Source organism: Lepus europaeus, chromosome 9, assembly GCF_033115175.1.
Source record: "Lepus europaeus isolate LE1 chromosome 9, mLepTim1.pri, whole genome shotgun sequence".
NCBI lineage: Eukaryota > Metazoa > Chordata > Mammalia > Lagomorpha > Leporidae > Lepus > Lepus europaeus.
This window is the reverse complement of record NC_084835.1, coordinates 45,982,040-46,005,464: the sequence shown is the minus strand read 5'-3', so window position 1 is coordinate 46,005,464 and position 23,425 is coordinate 45,982,040. Positions and strand designations below refer to the sequence as shown.

The 23,425-nt window shown below is 49.0% G+C and overlaps 1 protein-coding gene and 1 long non-coding RNA gene across 6 annotated transcripts in view; one reads left to right on the top strand and one right to left on the bottom strand.

Moving 5' to 3' along the window:
• Nucleotides 1-6,214: 6,214 nt before the first annotated feature.
• Nucleotides 6,215-10,500, bottom strand: LOC133767097 (uncharacterized). 2 transcript variants are annotated; one of them, XR_009866806.1, is made up of 3 exons: nt 10,192-10,427; nt 9,509-9,927; nt 6,215-7,885 (listed from the first exon to the last, which is right to left on the bottom strand). It is a non-coding gene; the product is annotated as an uncharacterized LOC133767097 (long non-coding RNA). The 2 variants fall into 2 exon arrangements; XR_009866807.1 differs by lacking the exon at nt 6,215-7,885 and having other exon boundaries at nt 9,703-9,927; nt 10,192-10,500.
• Nucleotides 10,501-13,338: 2,838 nt separating this feature from the next.
• The window catches only part of FOXP1 (forkhead box P1), a 625,834-nt gene continuing 615,747 nt past the window's right edge, over nt 13,339-23,425 (top strand). Inside the window, exon 1 of one of the 4 annotated variants that reach the window (XM_062201264.1) lies at nt 13,339-13,435. The gene's annotated coding sequence lies outside the window, so the exon portion shown is untranslated. The remainder of the gene's footprint in view (nt 13,436-23,425) is intronic. The other 3 variants (XM_062201263.1, XM_062201262.1, XM_062201266.1) reach the window with 3 other exon arrangements.

The window sequence follows — 23,425 nt, the reverse complement described above, 5'->3', positions numbered from 1 at the left end:
GCTCCTGGCTTCAGCTTGGCCCAGCCCTGGTGGTTGTAGCCATTTGGGGAGTGAACCAGCAGATGGAAGATCTCTCTCTCTCTCTCTCTCTCTCTAATAAACAAATAAATCTTTTAAAAACTAAAAGTTATCATCTGATAGAGGAATAGATTCTGGTAGTTTACTGCACAGCAGGTTGACTACATAACTATAGCTCATAATGTAAGGGGGCCTCAAAAAGTTCACGGAAAATTCATATTATCTTTTTAAAAAGTATTAGGATTATTTAAGAGGCAGAGACCATGAAATTGAGTGAGAGAGAGAGATAGAGAGATCTTTCATCCACTGGTTTACTCCCTAAATGCTTGCAACAGCTGGAACTGGGCTAGACTGAAGCCAAGAACTCAGAAACTCCACCCTGGTCTTCCCATGCAGGTGGCAGGAGTGGTACGTGAGCTGTTATTTGCTGCCTCCCAGGGTGTACATTAGCAGGGAAGTGGAGTAGCCTGGACTTGAACCAAGCACTCTGATATAGGAGGTAGGTGTCTTAAGCCGTGCTTTTACTGCTGCACCAAATGCCTGTCCCTCCATGAACTTGTTCAGAGCACTCATAATTTATCATATTTCAAAAATAGCCAAAAGAGAGATCTTTGTATGTTCTCATTACAAAGAAATGATGAATAGTTGAGGTGCTGGATATGCTAATTATGCTGACCTAACTATTCTGCAAAGTAGACATGTATCCAAACATCATGCTATAACCCATAACTATTATTTGTCAATTAGAAAGAAAATTTAACCCCAACCTTCTTGCCCTTGGTGAGGGAAATGAATTAGCAGATGGGAGGCAGCCCTAATTCAGAAGCTGGTGGAGCTGGCAGCCTAAATGGAATTATTTGAATGGCACTGAGAGGATCAGATGTAAAAGCCTTCCCTCTGCATCTGAACTCCCAGGCCTAGGATCCCTTCAGCTGAAACCTGAGAAGCTCTTAACTGTGAGTCAGGATTCCTGTGTGTGTGCTTTTTAATAAGATTTATTTTATTATTTTAAAGGCAGAGTGCCAAAGAGAAGAGGGAGAGAGAGAGAGAGAGAGAGAGAGAGAGAGAGAATCTGCCACCTGCTGGCTTTACTCCTTAGATGCCTGCAACAGCCGGGGCTGGGCCACGCCAAAGCCATGGACCCCAGAACTCCATCCGGGTCTCCCAAGTGAATGGCTGAAGCTGAGCTACTGGAGCCATCACCTCCCAGAGTCCACACTAGCAGGACGCTAGATGGGAAGCAGAGGCAGGACTGGAACCTAGGTACTCTGTTATGGGATGCAGGTGCCTGTTCCAAGTGGCATCTTAACTGCTGAGCCAAATGCCTGCTCCTATTTCTTGATTTTTATAAGCTTCCCTTGTAAAGTGGATTCAGTCCCATGGTGGGTAGCAATTGGAAGGATTGCAAACCTCGTTGCCTATTATGGCCTGCTGGTGAGCTTTGTAAAAATGCCTATCTCCATGACCCCTCCCTAGCACTCTGGTGGAGTAGATTTGAAACAGGCCTCTTCCATCCAGGGGGTTCTAACCTGCAGGATCTTAAGGCCACACTGAAGAATACGTCTCCAGCTCCTTCTGGGGAATCCATTTCACTGGTTGGTCCTTTCGAGGGAAGTATGGTGCCCACCGTGGAGGGACAGAGGGTTTGGGGTAAGTGGGGGCCCCCAGGGGCCTCCCCTTGGCCCAGGGGACTGTTCCCTGCTGTCTCCAGACTCACCCATGGCAGCAGTTCCCTAACTTTGTGCATAGTTCTGTCAACCAGGAAGCTCTGTGAGGTCCTGATGCTGTGGTCATGTTCTAGGTCGGTGAACTCCGCGTGGCTGGGCCTGGGAGCTGAGCCTGGTAAACACCTTCACCAGGCTCACCCCGTCAGTGGGAATAAAGGGAGTGGCAGATTCCACGTGGTTGCTGCGGCTGTTTTCACGTGTGAGGCTCTGCGTTGTCCTAGCTCTGCGTGCCAGGACGCATCCACAAGGACTCTCGGCTCCACCGTCTTGTCAGATGGCCCCCTCTCCTATGTGGCTGCTCATCCTTTAAAGTGTTCACTGCATGTCCTTGCTGTGCTCACAGCCCACCTCCCACAAGCTAGACAGCAAGCTTCTCTCCAGAGCAGGGACTTGAACATATATGGCCCTGTACCGATTTGAGCAGCAACAGCAGGCAATGGGGTGGGTGGGGAGACACAGAAGAGATAAGCCCAGGATGAACTGGACTCCTCCATGGCTCTCTCTAGTTGCAGAATGACAGCCATGGTTACAGAGGTTGGCCCCGGCACTAGGCTCCTCGAATGAACTATCCCAGTAGAACACTTGAATTCACTCTTCTGGGGAAGAACAAAAAGTTATTCTAAATATCAGCACCTCCTCAATATCGGCATCTCCTAGATGATGCTATTTGGACCACTTGTGCTTTTTGAGAAAGCAACTCTTTGCTGACATGACTCAGAGTGCAGACCAGTCTTCCTCACCAGCGTGTCTGGGGCGACTTCTTCATACTTGGGAAGGAATTACGAGTGTGCACGTACCCTCCATGCTTCTCTTCTTCTGGTTATTTTCACCTTGCTCACTTAAGAAACAAATCCTATCAGGCCCAACTAATACCGTGACTTTGTTTCCCCAAAGTTAGCAGATGGACAGCTTGTGGCTTTGATACACCCTGCAGTTCTGTTTGACCCATTAAGAATTTGTTTTTTTTTTTTATTTTTTCTAGAATTTTATTTTATTTTAAAGATTTATATTATTTATTTGAAAAGCAGAGTTAGAGAGAGAGATTAATCTTCCATCTGCTTGCTCATTTCCCTGATGGCTGCAACAACCAGGGCTGGGCCAAGTGGAACCCTGGAGCTTGGAACTCCATCCAGGTCTCCCATGTGGGTCCCTGCAAACCCAAACACTTGGGCCATCTTCCATTGTTTTTCCCAGGCACATTAGCAGGGAGCTGGATTGAAAGTGGAGCAGCTGGGACTTGAACTCCTGCTCATATGGGATGCTGGTGTCACAAGGAGCAACTTAACCTGCTGTACCACAATGCCAGTCCCTGTAGAATTTTTTTTTTAAAGATTTTATTCATTTAGTTGAAAGGTAGAGTTACAGACAGAGAGAGGGAGAGACAGGGAGAAAGGTCTTCCATCTGCTGGTTCACTCCTCAAGGGCTGCATTGGCCATAGCTGGGCCGATCCCAAGCCAGGAGCCAGGAGTTTCTTCCTGGTCTATCACATGAGTGCAGGGGCCCAAGCACTTGGACCATCTTCTACTGCTATCTCAGGCCATAGCAGAGAGCTGGATCGGAAGAGGAGCAGCTGGGACTCGAACCAGTGCTCATATGGGATGCTGGCACTACAGGCAGAGGCTTAGCCCACTATGCCACAGTGCCGGCAATGCCTCTGTAGAATTTTTAAAATGAGGAATATTTGGATAAAAATCTGTAGGATTTTTTTCCCCTCCCTTGAAAATTCAAAAGCTCTTCTTGCCCAGGGCTTGCTTGCTTTCTTGGTGACAGCAATCAGCATCTGTTCCCTTTGGTTGAGGAAATGTGCTCAGATTTCCACTGCCTCTACTCTTCCCTACTACTCACATGCAAGCCCTTCAACAGTTCCCATCACCTGATTCAGTTCTGTAGCCATGGCATCAGGATCATCTGTTCCAACTAGGAAAACACAGAGTGCTGGGCCCACTGGCTTTCTGTAAGGAGGAGGTGTCACTTCTCCATTTATTTCTGTATATGTGTATATATAAGGGTACTTCAAAAACTTAGTGGGAAGTGGAATTCAAAGAGAGAGGTTTATTGTAGGGCAAAAAAAAAAATTGAAGTCCATGCATAGCTTTTTTTTATGAACATTTTCCATGAACATGCTGAAGATCCTTCATATTCAAGGATTTCCATTTTTTTGTACCAAGACAAGCTTATCTTTTAACTCCATTTTCCACTAGCTGTTTTAAGTACATTTTTATATACTATATGCTCTTGTTATTTCTTCTCTCACTCAAAATGTCTCGACTTTGGGTTATTTCAGGCCGGCTCCTGTGCCCTTTCAGACCCTCACTCCTCCTTTGTTTCTACTGCTTTCTTTAAGCACTTTCTGCTACCGTAAGATGCTGCAAACATATTTCCCTACTCCATGCCTGAATGAATTAGTTCTCCAAGCAGCTCTTACTTCTCTTGTTGGAGAAAGGTCTTTAGAAACCAAAATCTGGGAGCTCAGTGTGTTCATTGCTATTGGGGTGCTACTGCTTGTAGCCTCTCTCAGTGGACACAGCTAGGAAATATATGTTTGCATGCTAGCTATGCATACATACACATATAGATGCATTTCTCTATCTTGTAAATGTATAGATAGATAGATACATACATATATCATGAAAACTGTCCATATGGAAAACTTCAACTTCATTCTACCACCACAGAATCATACCAGAGTTTCAATCTTTGTATAGTTTAACATAATTGTTAACGGTAGCTCAAGAACACTTGGATGTCTATTTTATAGTTATTACTAAAAACAAAAAACAAAGAAAAACCATCAGACAACAAATCTCAAACCAGTGCTGCTAAGGGATGCCCGTGTCACAGGTGGTGGCTTAACTCGCTGCACTTTGATGCCGGGCAAAACAACAAATCTCAACCTTATGCTGTGTCCCCATTGACAAGACTGTTGGTGTACCACCATGCTCAGTCTCCTTCAGTGCCTCCTCCAGGCTTCTCAGTTTGGAGCACACAGCCCCACTGTTCCTGAAGGTGGGCACACCTGCTGTGTCTCCCTTCTCACACAAACACAACTTGTCTCAGGCCCTGCAGAACAATGCCTATTGTAATGCTGAGCTGGCACTTGTGCCTTCTAAATATAAGCCAAGGCACTTCTCAGAGATTGCAATCAGAACTTTGCTTTACATGTGAAATCTTATTTTGAATTCAGGTACACAATTACTCACTCATAGACTTAATTGCACTGCCTTAGGATAGCGTTAAAACAATGGTTTTAATTATTTTGGGGGGTGGTTTATGAAAGTAACCTGTTGTCTTTTTCAGGAAGGTGAAGGGAAACCTATAGTCTCTTGGGGGAACTTTAGGAATACACATTAACCATCAGTTGTGAGGCTTCCTTGGGGTTCCTTTGTATTTGTTCTGGAAGGAACCATACTTGGTAGTGGATGGGGTCCCCCCCCCCATTATCCTTAATGTAAATCTAGTAGTGCTTGATTGTGACTTTGCAAACTGTTTCGAGAACTGCAAAGAGAATCTAACCAGGATGGCTCCTGGGCTGCTGGAGGTGTGGCCCCTCCGTGGTTTGGAAAACACTCTGGGTTTTAAACAGCAACACCTATAATTATAGAGGCGTCATCCCTTCCATAAAAAAGAAAACAAAACAAAGAAAGCAAAGCCCTTCTACTAACAAGGTGTAGTCATAGCATGCGTTCAGCTTTCCCAAAACCTGTCTGGCATTTGTTCCTGGCCCAGTTGGGGGGGTGGGGGGAGAATATCTTCCATCTTTCTCTGAGCTCTCATAAAACAATACAAAGGTAAACAATTGGAGGGCAATTAGCAGTCTCTTTGGGGTAACAGCAGAGAGAAGTCACCCTGTTATTAATGTCAAAGGAATTAATCACGGTTTACATAGGTGATTGAGTGGCTTAACTTTGCAAGTGGCTGAAAAACAAGGAACCAACAAAGTTTACAAAAGATGCCAGTTTGGAGAAACAGGTACAGCTGAGGACTTGCAGGGCTACCTGACAGGCAGCCGATGATGCTGCCGCCTGCTAAGGGGCTACAGGCAACGCTTCTGAAATTTGAATGTGTGACACATGGCTGGGCAGGTTTTCAAATGCAGGTTTTGACTCTGCAGGTCTAGGGTAGGCCTGAGATTCTGCATTTTTAACACACTGTCAGATGGTGCCCAGCTGAAGGCCAAGCGTATCTCATGTTACATCTCATGGAGATTATTCCAGCACCTGCCGTGGGTGGGGTGGAGTCACCTATACTCTTCGTGACTCCAAGGTACCAACGTGTTGCACTGTGATTGCTTAGGGTGTAGGGGTTAAGAGTGAAGGTATTTGAGCAACCAGTTGGTTGTGGGTGCAGCTCACAAGGATCGTCACCCATTGGGACTCAGAAGCATTGTATCCTGCGGTTACCAGCAACCTGTTTTCACAAGGACCAGTTTAGAAAAACACAGAAATATTGGCAGACCATGTCCAGTTTATTTATTTATTTTTAAAAGATTTATTTATTTGAAAGGCAGAGATAGAGATAGAGAGAGAGACGGAAATCTCCCATTTGCTGGTTCACTCCTCAAATGGCTACAACAGCCAGGGCTGGGTCAGGCCAAAGCCAGGAGCCAGGAGCTGCTTCTGGGTCTCCCTCAAGGGTGCAGGGGTCCACTGCTTTTCCCAGGCCATTAGCAGGGAGCTTGATGGGAAGTGGAACAGCCTTGCTGGTATTGCAGGTGGTGGCTTTACCAGCTACACCACAACATCAGTTATGTTTACAGAACTGTGTCCTTAAAAGAAAAAACAAAATACAGGAAATGCAATCTTGGTAGCTAAGTCCCCACTCAAACATTTTTTAAAAGATTTATTTATTTATTTTGAAAGAGTTACACACAGAGAGGGGCAGACACAGAGAGAAATCTTCCACCCACTGGTTCACTCCCCAGATAGCTGCAACCGCCAGCACTGGGCCAGGCTGAAGCCAGGAGCCAGGAACTTTTAAAGTCTCCCACATGGGTGTGGGGGCCCAAGAACTTGGGCCATCTGCTGCTGCTTTCCCAGGCCATTAGCAGTGGAGCAGCCAGGATGTGAAACGGCACCCATGTGGGATTCCAGCATTGCAGGTGGTGGCCCCCTACTCTCTGATCAGAACATCGGAAAATCTGCTATCTCTAGATTTAAGGTTGAGCCTCTTCATGTTTTCTTCTGTTGTTCCTTAACTCTCAGTTACCATACGTGGTTGGTCTCTGCGTGCCTGTTACTAGGGTACCCTGTAAAACAACAGATCCCCTGCTGGTGTCCGAGGGAACACACAGGGACCTGAGAACACAGGCGGATGGGCTCTTGCCTGGTGTTCTGATGCCTATGACCCTCATGAGCCATTTTCATCTTCTCAGAAGGAAACTCAGCAGTGCAAGCTTTCCCCTGTGGGCCGCCCCTCCTCGGACTCCACTGCCCTCCTCTCCACAACCAAGCCCCTCTACTGTGGTCATCCTAGCCAGGATATTTGCTACACCTGGGCAAGAGAAGCCGGTAAGGGAGGAGTTGAACTCGACTTTGACCCTGTGGCCTCAAGTCATACGTAGGCTGGCTGTTTCTGAGAAGCCAGGCAAGCTGCATGGTCACCTTTGACAGAGAGGGCACCTGGATTTCCAACCTTGCCCCACCATCAGCCAATTATGTGGCCTTGGTGGGGGGCAACTGAAATATGGGGCCTCAACTTCCTGGTGGGTAATTTGATCTACCCAGTTATGCTCATGTTCCCTAAGACATGGAGACTGTGCTAGATAACACTGATTCACATTTTCTTTTTTCTTTTTTTTTTGATAGGCAGAGTGGATAGTCAGAGAGAGAGAGACAGAGAGAAAGGTCTCCCTTTGCCGTTGGTTCACCCTCCAATGGCCACCACGGCCGGTACACTGCGGCCGGCGCACTGCGCTGATCCGATGGCAGGAGCCAGGAGCTTCTTCCGGGTCTCCCATGTGGGTGCAGGGCCCCAAGGACTTGGGCCATCTTCTACTGCTTTCCCAGGCCATAGCAGAGAGCTGGATCAGAAGTGGAGCAGCCGGGTCTATATGGGATGCCGATGCTTCAGGCCAGGGTGTTAACCCACTGTGCCACAGCACCAGCCCCAGTAACTCTTCTCAACACGTACCCCTCCCCCTCTGCAAAAAGTCATTTCTGATGTCAGTTTTGCCACTGTCTATTCTCACTGTGCTTGTTTCTAATTTAGGGAGGGTGACACTGGTCTTGCATTTGAAGTAAAAATAGAAAAAGAAGTAAGTAGGTTCATTTAAACGAAAACATTTAGGACAACCTAATGAACACAGTATATTAATTCTTTGGGAATTACTGTGCTACAAAGAGCAGCAAGAACCTGGATGGTGAGGACTGAACCTGGATGGTGAGGACTGTGGTTCAGGAAACACCGATTTGGAGCTGACCGTGTCTGTGCAGCTATCAGCTCTCAAGGGCACTCAGGTATCTGGCTGAGCGGCACCCGTCCACTCTGGCTTCCTGTCCCCCATAGAGTCACTGACACAGCACCTGGAGGACGGAGTCCACGCGTGACATAGTTCACAGTACGGCACAGGGCACCAGCCCATTCTCACTGCTCAGGCCGAACTGTGGCTGCAGCTAACTACAGTTTTCTAACCATGATTTATGCTGGTTCCCCTGCTCCCCTACAACCTGTTTCTTAAAATATAAGGAAATGGGGACAAGCACCTTTGCCTTGGTGTAATTAAAAATAAGATTATGTTGGGAACATCTGCTTAAAAAAAAAAAAAAAGATTTCTATTTGGTTTTGTCACCAAAAGGTGGCGTCCTACCCCCATGCCCTTTATATTTCAAAACCCTTCTTGCTTTAATTTAACAAAAAGAAACTTCCAGTTGATTACTGATAAAGAAATTAAAATCTGCTCCCTACGAATGCGACGTGACAGTGTTGAAAATGAGCAATATGTTAAGCCACAGTTAAGTTTCCCTGTAATGTAAACCAAATGGACATGAAGTTCCTTAATAAGGCAGTACATCAGACACAAAAATGTGTACGAAATTGAGTACGCTGTATCGTGGGATCCACAACCAGGATTCCCTTTTGTCTGCAAAACTTGTTGCCAACCTGCCTTTAGTCCCCACTTGCAAGTGGATGTAGAATTTCAGGCAGTTGTTAACATGCAGAGTAAGGTCAGCAGCCACGTAAAGACCGTTTTAGTATGGCCGCAAGAATAATTTTTAAAAAGCACACTGCTCAATCTGAAAAACAAGATCAGAGCATGAAATATTCTTTAGAGACTGTGAATACATTTGTCACATTTAAATAAATTGCTATTCCTCTGTGTTATAATTCTACAACCGGGCACATACCATAAACATATTTGGCATAAACATTTTAGAAATTAAAAACAACCCCCCCCCCCCCCATAAACTGGCTACTTTATAGATTTCCACGGAATTCCATGTGAATTTGGCATATGGAACTTTCGGTGATGTCAAAGGCTTGTTGGGAGCATTAGCTGAGCAGACATAAAGATTTTAGGTGGGTGCCTAGGTAAGCATTGGATAAATATCAGCTGTAGAGACGGATTTTAGTTTTGCATTGCTCGGTGCCCGCCCCCCAAGTGGTGTCATTTTAGTATCTTAGACTCTTAATGACGACATTAACTAAAATGCACTGTATTTACGTAGGGTCTAGCTGAAAAGATCTGAGGGTTGGTCTGGCGTGGAGAGCTGGAACCCTGCACAGGAGGCGCATTCTTACTTGAAGCCAACTAGGCTGCAATTACCTTAGCCCAGCGTCTCTTTCTCGGGCTTTATCTTCTGCAGCAACCGTGAATGGCTGTGTTGTTTATTTATTTATCTTTGACTTGCAACGCAGGTGCAATGTTCAGGTGGCAATTTTGTACTATCACTGAAATTGAGATTTAAGGTCGTCTGTTAATGTTTAACGATGTTTGTAAAAAGCCATTATACACAAGAATCGTATACTCCCCTTTCCAGGAAATTTATTATCTACCACCGTGCTGGTCTCCAAACCAACGGGACAGTAAGCCTCCCCTCTGCCCACTCAGGGGCAGGCAGCGCTGTGCGGGAATCCAGGAGGGTGGCTTTTAATGTACTTTGATAAATAACTGGCCTGCTGTACCGGCCAGTCGGTGGCTGGGATCGCTGATTCCGGAGTTTGGTAGCATCTGAGATGATGTGTCTGGGAAAAAAAATAATAATACTTTGTGTTAACAACAACAACAACACGCTGCAGAGATCCCCTAAGTCAGGTTTTGAATAACACCAAGTAGGCTTCGATAAAAGTGGGAGAAATTGGAGTGTCTCCTGCTTCTCGAACGCCCGTCTGGATTTCCAAACATTTCAGTGGGGCTCCCGCTGGAGTTCTGTAACATTCCAAATTCAACCCAACTTCCACACAGCAAAAAGGAGGGGGTGGGGGGATGGAAAAAAAAAAAAAACTCACCTTTTCAAAGACTCGGACAAAGCTTTCTGCACGTGACCGGTCTCCGGGCGAGCAGGTAATGTGTGTTAAACAACCGACTGACACGCCAGCCCCGGGCGCTTTCCTAAGCGGCGCCACACGCTTCCCCGGCAGCGGGTCCCGCCGCGCGTTCCGGCAACGACTCCGGCCCGCACCCGGGGGCCGCCGCGCCGACCGCGCGCCCGGCCCGGCCCGGCCCGACGCCGCGGGCCAGGAAGCCCCGCGCCCGCGGGCTGCGAGCGCGCTCGGGAAGCTGGGGTTTGTCCTTCGGCTGAACTTTCACCTCGCGAACTCGCCTCCTTCCATTGGACGGAGCGCGGAGAGCGAGCGCCGGGCGGCGGGGGAGGGGGCCGCGGGCGCCCGGGCCGCCCCCGCCACGGTCGCCGCGGCCAGCACTTTCACTTTTAACCCGAGGGGCCGCGCCTCCGCGCCGCGGCCGCCGGCGTGCGGAGCGCCGAGCGCGGCCCGCAGCTCCCGCGGCTGCGGCCCCGCCGCGCGTGCCCGGGGGTGGGGGCAGCCGCGTGCGCCCCCCGAGCCCCGTCTTCGCGGGAATCCCCCCCGCCCCCGGACCCCCTCTTTTGCCAGGTCTTTCCTGCCGGGCTGCCCCGGCGGTCCCTCTGCGCTCGGGGCCCGGGGCGCCCCCTGCTCCCCACCCAGCTCGGACCCCCGCCCCCACTCCCCACCCCCCAGCTTTGGCAGTTGCTTTTTTTTTTTTTTTTTTTGCTGCGAGCCCTGTTGTTTACCCAGCAGGTGGATGTGACGTCAGGGACGCACAACAGCAAAAAATAACAACATGTCCCTCCGCGACGGGGTGGCCTCTCGCGCGCGCCTTATTTGTTTGTTTGTTCCGGGATGCCGGGGGCGGGGGGCGGCCGCCGGCGCCCCGGGGTGCGGGCTCGCGCGCGGGGCGCGGGGCGGAGCGGGGTCGCGGCAGCCGGCGGCGGGCTGGCGGGGGGCGCCCCAGGCCCGGCGCCGGCGCCGGCCGGGCTCCGGGAAGCTAGTCCGGAGCGGAGGAATCTATTGTTATTTATTGTGTGGCGGCCGCACGCTGTACTCGGCCCTCGCCCGGGAGTGCGTGCGTGTGTGTGTGTGTGTGTGCGCGCGCGGGTGTGCGCGGGGCGCGCGCGCGGGCGGGAGTGGGCGCGCGCGGGGAAAAGGCCCGAAAACACCTTAGTTTGCACCGAGAGACCGTTTGCAGCGGGTGAGTTTGTATTTTTCCATTTCTGCTCCACTTTTTTCCCAAGCCGCCTTCCGCCTTGTTTCCGGCACTTTAAACAACAACCACCACCAGCACAAAAAAAAAAAAAAAAAAAAAAGGAAAATGAAAAAAAAAAAAAAAAAAAAGGAAAAAACTACTTTCCACCTCCAGGCTCCACGTGTGTTTCCCCCCAGTCCTCCCCTCTCTGCCCGCCTCCCCCGGGTCCGGGCCCTGGCTCTGCAGTGGGTGGGGGCCTGGGCCGGCCGCAGGGTGGAGGGAGCCCCGGCGGCGCCCGCACCCTGGGCCTATTTGCATAAGTCAACCGGGGGGGCGGCGGCGGCTGCGGGGAGGCGACATCGCTGCGCCCTCGGCCCCTCCACGCCGGTCTCCCTGCGCTCCCCCCACGAGCGCCCGGGGAGGCAGGAATCGGGCCGCCTGTCGCAACTTTCAGTACCCAGCTTCGGGGGTGCGGTGGCGGCCCGGGCGCGGGGCGGATGCGGGAGCCGGGGGTCGCGGCGGGAGGGGGCGCGCGCCGGGTGCCTCCGGAGCCTCAAGTTGGAACTTGGAGTAAACTTTTGCCCTTGCGTCTCCGCGGGTGTGTGCCCCTTGGTTTGCCCCGCGGGTCCCGGCGGACGGAGTGGGCACGCTTGCGCCGTGGGCCCCGCGCGCCTAGGGACGTCCCCGGTGCCACGCGCGACTTGCTGCGTACCCCGCGGCGGGGGCATTTCTCGCACCCGGTACCCCAACCCTCAACCACACGCACACGCGCGCGCGCGTACCCCCAGCCACACGCGCACCCCGCCGCGCACTTGCCCCCCGCGGCCTCGGCTTCCCCGAGCGACGCGCCCGCGACCGCCGTGGCCAGTTCGGCGGGTGGGCGCGGGAACCGGGCGCGCTGCGGGCGGTCTCCGCGCCCCCCACCCCCAGCACGCACACACTTTCTGGTTGTACCCCCCTCTTCAGCTCGGGGGGACCGGGAAGGGGGGGATTTCCTAAGTCCTCCTGCTGCTCAGCGACGCGCGCGTGTCGCCGCGTCCCGGCGGCCGATGGCTCTCGGTCCCTTGCCTGCGCGCAGCCTTCCTCCCGGGCTCCCAGCTCCGCATCCCGGTCCCGCAGAGACGACTCTCTGGAGCCGGCGTGCGCTCGGGTGGGGACCGCGGCGGTGCCGGCGGCGGCGGCGGCGGGAGCCGAGGAGTCTGCCAGCTGCCGCGGGGTCGCGGTCATTCGCTGCCTCCGCCTCCCCTCGCCCCCGCCTCCCGCCCCCCTCCTCCCCAGACACCGCCGCGCTCGGAAACTTTGATTCTTTCTCCTTTTTGGCCCTCGGAGAGCCCCCCTCCCCACCTGTTGTGAGCTCCGCCCTGGTCCCCGGAGACTGGCGGTGACACACACACACACACACACACACACACTCCGCACGGGCGCCGGGGAGCTCCGCGCCCAGAAACAAAGTCGCATGCCCCCTCCCGAGTGTTTGCTTCGGAGTCGCTGCCGGCGGCACCCCCCACCCCCCGTTCCCGGGCAGCTCCCGCCCCCCCGTGAGAATAAAGACTAAATAAACAGTTGTAACTCCAAACCTCGCGCCTGCGATCGTGTCCCTATCCCACCCCCTTCCCCCGTTCCTCCCCCTCCTTTTTTGTTGTTGCAACTTTGTAAGATCCCGGGGAAGGTGCGGGCCGATTTCCCGGCCTCGGGCTCTGTGCCGGGATTCCCTTCCCTCCACGCGCACTGGCGGGTCCCGGGAGCCCGCCGCCCTCCCGGCCTCGGCCCCTGAGGCTACTCCTCCCGTCCCGTCCCCTTCAGTTCCCCTCCCCCGCCCCCCGCCCCCCAACCTGCGCGGGGAAGACTTGCTGAGGGTCGCCCCGGTTTCTTGTCGACCGCAGAACCCGAAAGTTTGCAAGAGGAAGCGAGCGCGCGGCGAGCGAGCGGGCACGGGGCAGCGGCGGCAGCGGCACCGGGGACCATGGTGCTGCCGGCGCCTCCTCCGCGGGCGTGAAGGCGGCGCCCCCTCTGCCTCCCCGGACTCGGCGGGTAAGTCGAGGCGGCTGCGGGCGCCGGGGCGCGTGGGCAAGGGACAGCCGCGGGCCCCGGGCGGCGCCGGGGGCTTCTCCGCGCCCCCAGAGAGCCAGCCTGGGCGGCGGGAGCGCAGCGGAAAGACGCGCGGAGCGAGGACCATGGCCATCCTCAAGCTGGTAGGTGCTTCGAAAGGCTGGGCTTACTCCCCCTTTCCCCCCGTTTTTCTTCCGCAAATCCGAAAATGTGGAGATCAAAGTTTAGCGTGGAGTGGAAAGTGTTTGGATAAAATATGGTGACATCCCTCGCTCGCCTTCTCACCCCACTCCCCCTTGGATCTATTAATTATTTCCAAGTCATTGTGTCCAAATACCCTAGCTGGGCTGATTAGAAAGGGTATTGATTTTACTCTGGGCTCATCCCACGTTCTCGTCTTAATTCATTTTCTTTTTGCTCTACCAGAAGACCCAAAATGAAACTTGCTTCTTCCTCTTCCCTCCGTCCCCAGCCGCCCCCCCCCCCCCAGCCCTCCTCGGCGAGGCTTGGGCAGAATTATGAAATTAATGTGGACCTTGCGTTTGGTTGCTTTTGAGCTTCTCCAGGGCAGGGCTCAGGGCCTGGGGTAGCCCTCCTGGCCAGGCGCAGGTATTCTCGAAGTTGGGATCGCCTTTTTGGCAAGAACGCCGGAGCAGCCCTCTGGATTCCCAGTGGAAGCAGTGCGTTCACCCCATCCACCTTCCCCCTCTGGCTCTCGGAGACCGGCACCAGAGGGGCTTAGGACCGGCACAATAGCTGGGCTCAGAAAACCTCAAGGATGTTTAAGGAATTTTCCTACTACTGCAAACATTGGAGAATCTTTGCACAATTTGTGCCTTGCACCTCCTTCCCTCCCCCTACCCACCCACCCCAGTCCCGTTTTTTCCACAATGAGAATCCGTTGTGGGGGGAGGTGGGATGTCTTAGCCAGGATTTCAAGCGGAATAGTAGGGACCTCAGGTGTTTTCCCCCCAGGGGTAGCCTGCCTAACTGTGGAGTTCCTGCTATTTTCTGACCCAGAGAGAAATGTGGCCAGTCTTCTTTAGAATTCCACTAGAGTTTTGACTCTCATAATGGAAATACTCATCTCTTTGAGTCCAGAAAAAGAAGACTGGGCTCAGGCTTTAAACATTGGGGAGATGGATTGTTTTTTTCTTCTTCTTCGTGTCTCTATTTGGGAGAGGTCTCATAATTAAAAAGCATTCAAAATATAGAAAAGAACTCCACTAGTTACCATTCAAAAGGTGTCAGCTAGAATCTCCCTGCAAAGGGGAAAAAAAAAAGTCTAACTTCTTGCCACTGGCTGCACCCCTCTCCCACCCCCCTTAGCCTCTGGATTAGTCATTGTATGAGAAAGAGAGAGAGAAAAAAAAATCACTTTTTTTGGGGAGGGGGGAAAAGTAAAGTAAACAGCCTCCAACTGCTGAACCTTGACAACCCAAATTAAGGAAGCAGGAGAGATCAAACAGAACTGCTGCTGGGTGGTTGTCAGGAGCTGCCGCACAGAGAACCCTGGACTATTCGATCACGCAGCAAGGCTATATGTTCACTTATGCAGAAATGGACCATTGCAAATGCTGATCTTTGTTGTGCAAGGGAAGGCTCACTTGGAAGGAAATACTCAGCCCCTCTCCGGGCAGCATTTGAGTTCCTGATGGATGCTGAGTTGCTAAACAAGTTATTATTATTTTTTAAATGCATCGTTCTTCACAAGGGGAATGCACCCAAAAAGGCATTAAAAGAATATTAAGCCATCCGGAGGCAGTCTTGCTACCCGGAACGGTGCAGTGGAATTCTTTTTACCAACATTAGACTCCTACACTAGAGTTAGATAACGTTTTCTCACATCCAGTTTAGAAGATCTGCCTTGTCAGAGAAGCCAAGGTTTTGTATGTGCGGGTTTTAAATCTGATGTGAAGCTCAAAAAAAAAAAAAAAAAAAAAAGTCCCTGGTGATGAAGTTTTGTGTCAGCCCACTCTTGGAATTTAAAAATGAGAGAGAGAGAGAGAGAAATTCTCCAGATTAGACATAACCCCTTTTTTCAGATTGACATTCAACATGACCAGGTTGCTTACTTTTATTCAAGTTCTTTGTAACTTGTCCTTGCTTGTTGTCTAGGAAAATTTAACTGCTTTACATTTTTAAAGGCAGTAGTAACAGTAATTACTTTAGCATTTTGTTTTCACAGGTTTATCAAAGTATAATGAAAGAAACATCAGCTATTCAAATTAACTCTCAAATTAAGGGGTGTATATTGCTGTAGATGTCTGTAAGATTTTATGTTTATATTTAAATCCTCGAGTATAAATTGTGTAGCACTTTTTTTTTGCTCTAAAGCTATCCCCCAAATTAAATGTTATTTTTAATTAAGTAAAACAAAGTAGGACCAGGACAAGTAAATACGTACAGCAGAACTGTCGTTCGAAAATTGTATTTTTAATTAGCAAGTGTTGATCACATAGTAAGCACTTCATGTTTTTTTATAAGCCAGTTTCATAACCACAGTGCACGACGTGTTTCAGAGTCTGTAGGTTTTATTGAATATACCTTTATTGTATAATTATGCAATGTGAGTTAAACATACACAAGGATGCTGTTGGGCAATTTTCTGCAATCTGTAATGTTTTTAAAAAGCTATAAATATTTTCTAGTTAAATCATTTGAACCAACAATAGCAAAAGTTAACTGAGTTAATATTGAGCCCAGCCATGTTTTTTTTTTTTTTTTTTTTCTTCCCCTTGTTACTAAGTTTTTCCTTGGTTCTCTTAAGAATATAGCTTCGGCCTTGTGAATTGCCTGCCTAGGCGCTACCAAAGGGTATTTCGTTTTCAGCAGTAGTTTAAATTAACAGAAGAATTGTGATATTTCCCCAACAAATATATGTATACCACAGCATGGCCAGAGCCAAAATTCAGAAAGGGAAAGGAGAATATAGCAGATGTGACAACTTCTTTTGAACTCAGCTTCCTCTTTGCAGCCAATCTTACTGGGCAAATTTATTTGGTTTTCATGTTTTGTCTTAAGGCTCCAACTCAGTCTGGAGACGTTATCTTGTAAGATTCTGCATCACAAAAAAACGCACGTGTGTTCAGACAAGGTTAGGTGTTACAGTACCGATCACATTTCAGTGGCTAAGCCAAGAATATTTGCAGGGCATACAAGGAGTTTTGTCTTTTAAAAATAATTTTAGGCACACGTTAATAAAATTTAAATAGATTGCAGGCTGTCAGAAAATAGTATAAATCTTGTTTATGATTCAGTTACTTTAAGGTACTTACATTAAAGCAACTCATTTAACCCCTGACTGAAGGGCGCTAAGTGGGGAGGGAGGCCCTCCCGAGAGCTCCCGCTGCCCTTTGCTCTCGCGATCATCTTAAATTACTACAATTTAATTGCAACTTCAAGACACTGGGTGCGAGCAGTTCCTGTACCACCGAGAAAAGCTTTCCAGAACATAGCCAGGTTTGCACAGGTGGTATTTCTGGTCCTTTTTTTTTTTTTTTTTTTAATTTTGCTATGGGCTTTTTCCTTTCTTATCCTATTAGATGTCATACCTCTTTTATAGATCTCAGTGATAGTAAATGTCATTTTTGCTAAGCCAGCAGTATTGGCCATTTTTATTTAAAGTGCGTTTTTTGAGCCTACAGTAGATAAAGTCGTCAAGCAGGTAGGGGTTTGTTTGCTAAAGAAAATAACCTCAAGAAAAGCATTTGTTGAATAGACAGGTGGACTTTATGTAAGAGCCAACATACAGGTTTACTGTTTACAGGGTCTTTTTTTTTTTCCTTCTTCTTTTAAGTTGATGCTGGTAAGTCCCCGCAGGTGATCAAACACTGAGTTTTTGAGAGAGGCCAGCAAGGCAGCTAAGTGTGCACGTGGTGGGCCCGTGTGTTCTCCAAGTGATCTTTCTTGTGACTTGTTAACCCTAGACCAAGGCCACTTTGCTATACATGTGTGTTATCCAAAGAGCCATCTTAAACTGATTTTTAAAAGCAATTCTTTCCTGTGGGACTTGGATGAATTAAGTAAGAGGTGCTAAGAGCAGGAACGGCAGCAGGCCATAGAGGAGGTGAGTTCCTGAAACAGGGGCGAACCTGGCCAAATTTGGGGTGTCTTATGTATAATAGTTGTGTGTATGTGTGTGTGTGTGTTTTATATCTCTGGGACATGTTTAGTTTATTTCATGTGCATGTGACCATGTGGTTAATGGAAATTAAGCAGATTTGGCTTGTGTCCCCAACCTCAAAATAAATGCTGTAAGGAACGTTGGATTTGAAGAAGTGCTTTGGTTTTTGCATCCCATAGATAATGCCTTTGCAATTAGAGCTACAAGGCTGGTATTCTGCAAAGAGGAAGTAAGCAGGGGTCAAGTGCGTGGCGGTCGGGAAAGACAGTTAGACAGCTTTCTTTGTTTCTTTAATAAATTATTCTTATTAATTCCAGTCCGTTTGTGTGAAGGCATTTTTTAAGCCTTGTTTAGAAGTCAGCTCCCATTCAGGAGAAGGTGCTGCCAGAGGCTGGGTGCTTGTCTGTGCACTGGTGTTCTCCCCAGCCCTGAAATCTCTGGGCCAGACTGGCTCGTGGATGTCTCTGCAAGGCTTGTTTTTCTTTCTGCAATCCCCTGACGCCAGTTTGTAATGTGTGCCCTGCCCTGTGCACAACAGGTGTTTGTTTGGCAGTTATTTTATGGGACTTAAAGCGAGACAAATGTTTCCGACCTTGCCAGCCACTGGGAGAGCGAGCTGCCTTGGAAGGAAGAATCTAGTACCTGAACAGGTGTAATTTTTTTTTTCTCATGACCCTCTCCAAGCTGCCCCCACCTCCCGCAAGGAAAAAGCGGAGCTCAATTTAGTGCCTTGAAGTTTACAGTTAGGCTGTAATCATTTAAGATTATTGGGAAAATGCAAAGGGTAGTGGGGGCTTTTTAGAGGCTGGGTCTTGGTGTTTGAAGCTGGTCAGCAGTGGGGTTAACCTAGTTTCTTCAGTTAAAGTAACTAAATCGTAAACAAAATTTATATTAGATCCTGACAACTAATAATCTATTTAAATTACATTAAAGTATCTGGGCAAAAATTTAATTAAAGACAGACGTGCCGGGGAGCCCTGTAAATATCTTGACAGGTCTACTCAAATGGAACTGATATCACGAAATATTTACATATGTCTCGTGTGCTGGGGAGCATCTCGCCAGTGCTGTGCAGGGCTAATTGCTCTTTCTTCCCAAATCACATTATTAATAAGAGTGTTGTTTTTGCACACGCACAGAAAGGATATGAATACACACAGGGTCGTGTCCCAGGGTCCTGTTGACCGCGTCGTTCCTTAGACCCAGGGTCGTTCTGTGATAGGTTTATTCCCTCAAACAGCCGAAAGCGGGGATGTCACGGAGCTGAAGTCGCATTCCCGTCACTCTGTTTGATTTGACAGTTTGGAGATAGGGAGGCTCGCATATCTAAGAGTGGCCTTGTTGGGTCCCTGTTTATGCTTACGGGATAGGTTCTGTTGGGGTAGGGGAAAGTCTGTCCGGAATGGATACAATTGGTTACCTATGTATTACTAGTTAGTCAGGCACCTTTTGCCAGAATCTCTGCTTTTAGCTAATTTTGTGGTCTGCTTTATTTACTGGGACAATGATGAATATTTCTAACATCCAATTCAAAAGCCGGGTTTCCCAGGTGTCTTTGTCTGCTTCCCAGCTGTGTGGTGGAGGCATAATGTGGCGTTCTCTGCCGCGGCGTCCCTGCCTGGGAACTGGGGCTAACATTTGAAGGCAAGTTCTTTAAGCTTAGTGATGGGACGATCCAGGGCTGTCCTGCTGTTACTCATGTGTGTATGGCGCTGCTGCTGCTCCCGGGGCAGAGAGTCTGTGATGTGAGTTCTGCTGGAGTTTCTCCAAGCCCAGTGCCTGCTCCCTGAGTCAGTGGTACCTGACCGCACGTGCCCGTGACTGCCGCTCCTGGGGGCGGCGAGCACAGAGATGGACGTGGGCGGCTCATGCCTGTGGCAGAAGGAGCCCAAATTCAATGTGTTTCAAATCAGGGCCCCTTGCTTATCTGCATGCAGACCAGGGAGTGAGTGTGGGTGTGGTAGGGGCTGAGATGAAGATACAGGCTCTCGAATCCGAGCTTCTGCCAATGTTGAAATTGCATTTATGATGCACACCAAGTAGAGACCCGTGGACCAAATGATTTATGCCGCTGGGGAGTCTAGGAATGAAACTTCTGTCTCCATTCAGATTTTGCTGTTTTTAGTTTTGCTTTATTTTGTTTCACTTTGAGGGCTGTCCTGTTATTTTTCATATATCTGAATTTCTTTTAAGAATAAAAGCTGGATGCATGTGAGTGTAAGAATCACAGTGGAGCTGTTTGTCCACTGTTTGTGCACTTGCTCTGCTCCCAGCTATGCCGCATCTGGGGTGGGGCCAGCATTTGTGCTGTTTTGGTTTTTTAAGATTTATTGATTTTATTTGAACGGCAGAGTTCACAGAGAGAAGGAGAGACAGAGGTTGGGACCTTCGAGCCTGGAAGTCCATCTGGGTCTCCCACATGGGTGCAGGGAGCCAAGCACGTGGCCATCTCCCATTGCTTTTCCCAGGCGTCTTAGCAGGGAGCTGGATTGGAAGTGGAGCAGCCTGGGACTTGAAGAGGGGCCCAGTCTGAGATGCCAGTGTGACTGAGCCATAACATGGTCCCGCATTGTTTTTTTGTTTTTAAATTAGAGAGAGAGAGTGAGCGAGCTTATGAGAATGCTTCCACCTACTGCTTTACTCCCTGAATGCCCTCAACAGCTGGGGCCGGGCTGGGCCAAAGTTGGAAGCCAGGAACTCAATCTAGGTTTCCCCCATGGGCTGCAGGCACCAGATTACTTGAGCCATCCCCACTGCCTCCCAGGGTGTGCATTAGCAGGAGGCTGTTAGGAGCCCAGTCCTGAGCACAAGTACTCCAGTGCGGGATGCGAAAGTCTTATTGTCTAAGCCAACTGCCCTCCCTACCCCCCACCCCCAGCATTTAAAAAAAATGCTCCACAGATGCTGATGCCCACCAAAGTGGCAAAGCTGGGCTCCCCAGTTACCATGGTTGTAGAAAAGCTGAGAGTCTTCAGTGTTTCGTTGTACTGCCGTATTGAAGCTCGAGACGGGAATTTGGGTTCCTCTTCAGAGTGAAGCACAGAAAAACATCAGATACTTAAGAGAAAGAGGCGAGACCAGAGCTGCGCCGTTCACAGGAGTGGTCAGAGCTACCTGGAACAACAGTGGTTTGCATCCATGTTTGCCGAGGGGTATTGTCATGTTGCTGTGGCTTTCTGGAATATTTTTCTCTGAGATTTCCATCTTCAATGTAAAATCTGAACTGTTTGCTCACTGGATTAACCCTGCTGGCTTAAATTTTTCACTTTCCCTAAGCATCTTGGGAAATTCTCGATGGAAATTGCCCAGCAAGCCACACCAGTAAGTACAGCAGAATCCTGAAAAGAAGGCATCCTGCAAGATTCTGAGATAAAGGAAGATAAAATGCTAAGGAGGCATGTTTAAATATTCAGGGCTTCAGCTAAGATCTAACCACTAAGATCAAAAGAGTTATTTAAATAAAAGTTGTACAGACATTTTCAGCTTGCGTTAGTAACTTGTCTTTTGAAGTTACCCTGCAGTAAACTGTTTGTCTAAAATGCTCTCACCTGAATTAAACAAAACAAAACAAAACATTTGTTTATTTATTTTTACCTACGTGAGAGAGAGAGAGAGAGAGAAAGATTGATCCGTCTTCCATCTGCTGGTTCACTCCCCAAAAGCCTGCAACAACCAGGACTGGGCCAGGCCAAAACCAGGAGCCCAGAACTCTATCTGGGTTTCCCACATGGGCGACAGGCCCAGTCCTCTCAGGATGCATCAGCAGGAAGCAGGGTTGGAAGTGGAGTACCTGGGCCTTGAACCAGCTCTCCTGTACGGGTTGTGGTTGTCCTGAGTGGCAAGAGTTTAATCCCCAGTGCTGCAACACCTGCCCATAACGTTTTATTTTTAATTCTCCTTTTGAATTTAGGTGTGGCTTTGCTTTAATAGCTGCCCCAAAGGCGGCACTTAGTTTTAGGGTTAGAAGTTCACAGGTGCTTTGGCTGTAAGTTCAGGTGGGTTTGGAATATTCCTGTAATACAAAGTTCTTTTAATTCTGTTCAGACCCTGAAGCTCTTTGTAAAAAACAATCAGAATCTCTGATGGGCCACATTTTCAAACTAGAATGTCTCCCACTGCATAAAAGGTTTCTGTGAAAGGTGGAAGTTATTGAAGAAGTAGAAGGTGCAATGGTAGAAACATGCAGTGTGACTGCTGTCTCCGTTTCATGGCACCTGCAGGTGGATGCTAAGTCATTCCACCTTGTTTGTTAAAGGATGTTAATGATTTCATTAAGAGAGGTTAAGTAACTAACTGATACTTCATTAGGGAATCAGTGACGGACTGTTTTTGGTGATGTCCTACAGACATTTTCCACTAGCAAGTTTGCCGCCACATTTGGTTATTTGGGGAGAGGTGCGTCAGACCCTGAGAGGGGACACTGGAGAGCATCCATGTCCCCCGCTGGGGCAGGTGATGTTGGAGAGAACCTGCCTGTCAGAAGAGACACTGGTCAGTCCTGGGTCTGCTTCTGTGGGCTTCTGTCAGGCGTGTCCTTGCAGACCTGGTGTTTTTGGGCATGCCGCCCCTGGGCTTAAGGCAGGTCCAGCCGCTTCAACGTGTTCTCCTCTTTTTCTAAATAATGATGCTTGTTGACAGTAAACGCACAGCCATGGCTGCGGTAAGCGCACAACAAAGTCTTACACTTGTGGAAGCAAGTCATCGTCCTGGCCAGCACTGGGGGCGCCTCGCTCCTCATCTCCCCACAGCAGCACACGGTTTGCAGTCTGCTGAATGGGGGTGGGGTGTATGTGTGTGTTGGGGGTGGGCTCCCCACCGGGCAAAGGGTCACCTTTCTCTGACACCCCTTCGTCCTGAAGTCACACACAAGATATGCGTCCAGCCTGCTCTCCCTTGAGCGCGCGTTCAGATCTGCTCAAAATTGAAAAGATGCTTAAAGGCAGTTCTCATTTCTGTGTTTGTTTTTGTTTTGTTTCACTTAGGAAGCAGGACAGTCACTTTTTACTAAATATAGAGAGTATCCCTGTGTTAGAGACGATTTTCCCATAGCAGAGTACTGAGGCTAAAGAATTCTTTAAGTATGAGGTAATAATACAGCAGTTTTGAAGACAGCGGAAATGGATTTTGTGTTGGGATGCAGGGCTCCAGTATCTGTAGCCAGTGGCCCAGTTGTAGAACAAAATGCGGTGCCTTGGCCTCCATCACTTTGATCTGTTACAGCCGAGAAGAACTTTTGAGGAAAGAAATCAGGTAGAGATTTACGAAGCTACTGACCCTAAAACTGTGTGCTGTCCGTTTCAGTTTTCATTGTGAAATATTTAAGACATTAAAAAGGGACACAGAGTAATTCCGTGAGCACCCGTGTGCCTGCTGCGGAGCTCTGAAGAAGGAACACGTTGCTGGCCCTGGTTGAAGAGGCCTGGGTGTCCCTTCCTCCTCTGACCCCATCTGTCCCCCTGCAGGTGACCTAACCTCTTCTCACTGGCTGGATTTTGTCCCCTGAATTCTTTGTGCTTCTGATACGGATGTATGTATTCTCCCAAATGCAGGATTTGTTGTACATGCACAAGATTTGTATTCATAGTATCCGACTGTATGTATTCTTTTTTATAGCTTGCTTTTTTGTTGTTGTTGTTGTTCAGTATACTTTGTAAAATTCATCCCTCTGGCTACATGTAGCTGCAGCTTACTGAGTTTACACGTGAACCTTTTCAAACTCTATTAATTCAAACTCGTTACATTTGAGCTTAAACCCCAGCAACATTCTGCATACCACAGGACTCACATGAAACCAACAGTCCTGACTTGCACCTCGTGATGTTTTTATTTGTTTGTAGGGAAAAATT